This window comes from Theobroma cacao, chromosome 10, assembly GCF_000208745.1.
Source record: "Theobroma cacao cultivar B97-61/B2 chromosome 10, Criollo_cocoa_genome_V2, whole genome shotgun sequence".
Lineage (NCBI taxonomy): Eukaryota > Viridiplantae > Streptophyta > Magnoliopsida > Malvales > Malvaceae > Theobroma > Theobroma cacao.
The window spans coordinates 17,307,461-17,310,031 of record NC_030859.1 but is presented as its reverse complement, the minus strand read 5'-3'; positions in this window follow the sequence as shown (position 1 = coordinate 17,310,031).

Here is a 2,571-nt window from a genome sequence, read left to right as displayed (position 1 = left end):
TTTATATTTTTATTATTTACATATTTTCATAAGCAATCTTTTATTTAAACCTAATGCCTAAGATCTTATTTTATATATATACTTATTATTTTTTATCTTTATCTTCACATTTTTTATAGTTTATGCCACTTAATATTCAATGCTTAATTTTAAATTAGTTATTTTATTATTATTATTTATTATATTTATTTTATTTTTTTATTTATTTAATATCATGTATATTGTATTTTCACAAATTAATTATTTATTATATGTTTGAATTGTTATTATTTTTTATCATTTATTATTTATTTATTATTTTTATCAAGTAATTTTTTTTGGTATAGTCAAACTCTTTATTTATTAAGAATTTCGGAATCTTGAAATTGAGGCCCTCCCATCGTACTGGGTGGAGCCTTGATTCGGATTCTGAACCTAAGGAATACCGGCCCGGGATTGCGACTTCTTGCGTCCCGACCGATCATCCCATCATCGGTATTAAATTAAACTATTATTTTATTAATGATTCTTTATCTTATCCTATTTTCGTTCTCTCTTCATTCGTATACCTTTCTCTATTTCATGTAAAGCTATATTATTATTTTCTATTATTATTTTTTATTCATTATTTATTATTATAATTTTTATGACTCACAAAGTATTTAAATTTATTTCTTTTACCACTAATATTCACCCTTATATTTGTTGTTTGCATTAATTCTTAAATTTTTAAATATTTATTTATTTACATATTTATTTTAAAAAAACTTTCAAACATTATACTAAATGATCTAGCTAACCCATATTCGGTCTAATCATCACAAAACACAAAAAGCCCATAAAGGAATAAGTGAAAATTTTTTACCTGACTTGGGCTCAAATGCTGACCCAAGTTCAATAGGACAACAGACTGGACCCTCTTCCCGAATTCACTGTTGGAGGCCCAAAAGAGTATTCTTCTTCCTTTGAAATGACACCGTTTCAGTTTCTTTGTGGCACCCAAAAACCGATTAGCAAAACGGCACCGTTTCGCCCACTACCCTTTAAGCTTCTCCTTCTTTTCTTTTTCACTTCCTCTCTCTAATAGCATCGGTTTTCTCCCATCTCTCTAAAAATATTTCCTTTTTCCTTCTCTTCGCAGGCCCGGCTTCTCTCTCCAAAACCCTTCACCGATCGGCTCTCTCTTAGCCTTCTTACTTGACGGCCGCCGGCGTTGCTCCCTAGCAGGCGACTCTCCCTTTCTTGGCACCTTCCCTACCTTGCTGTGGGCTGCCTTTCGTCGGATCTGGTGGCACGATAGTTGGCAACACCAACAACCAGCGGTCCCTCGGGCTTCCTTGTGTCTTCCTTTCGCCGGCGGTAACAAGACCCCAACCTTTATTTCTTCGTCCGGCAGCGAACCCACACACCAGATCTCCTTTCCCACAACCGGCGGGACTCCCTCGAGCTTCCTATCTTCTCCTCCGATCGGGACACCTATCCAGATCTCCTTTCACTCTCTCTCCCTGCCAATCGACTTTCCCCTCCTCTCATTACGTATTTTTTGATTTTTTTGTATCTATTTTCTCTGATTTTTTGTCGGTTGTGGATCGTTGTGGTTGCTAGTGAATATAGGGTATTTTTGCAGATTTTTGGCTTTCTCTTTTGCTTGCAGGTTGTGGCTTGTTGCTAGTTTTTCGGCTGCTAGAAAACTTAGGGAATTTTTTTTGTTTTTTGTAGGTTCCCCCCTCCTTCCGATTGTCGATTTTTGGCTCTACTTTATACTCACACTTTTTGGCTTTTGCAGGGTGTCCTCCCACTACTTTGCCAGACACGATTTTCGCGTCTGGCACTGTAGTGGTTGTTTGGTGCTGGCAGAGGCATCCTCCCACTACGTTGCCAGATGCAATTTTCACGTCTGGCACTATAGTGTTTGCTTGGTACTGGCAGGGGCATCCCTGCCAGTACCCTTTTTTTTTTTAATGAATGGTTTTATTATATATATATATTTTAATTATCAAATCAATTAATTTTTGGTTTATTGTCTGTTAAAAGTTGAGTGTCTACAGTTGCCCCTTTTTGTACATTTCGGTAATCCGAAATAGTGCAAAGACATAGACACTGTACTTGATCTGATTCATTAATTCTCTCATCAAAGCTTTTTTTTTTTTATTTTAAATGAACTCTTCAAAGCTGAGGCAATGAAACTTTTAAAATGAACTCCTCAAAGATGAGGCAACGAAACTTTGAAAATGAATCCACAAAACTGAGGCAACGAAACTTTGAAAATGAACTCCTCAAAATTGAGGCAACGAAACTTTGAAAAATGAACTCCTCAAAAATGAGGCAACGAAACTTTAAAAAAATGAACTCCTCAAAGCTGAGGCAACGAGACTTTTTAAAAGTGAACTCCTTAAAATTGAGGCAACGAGACTTTGAAAATGAACTCCTCAAAACTGAGGCAAAGCAACCTTTTTTCCTTTTTTGGAATGGTGAAAAATAATCAACTCTTCATATGAAGTTCTATGATTTTAAAGATGAATTTCCCTCTTTTTCAATTATTTTAAAATTTTGAACATGACAATTCATCTTCATCAGTTTCCTTTTTTTTTT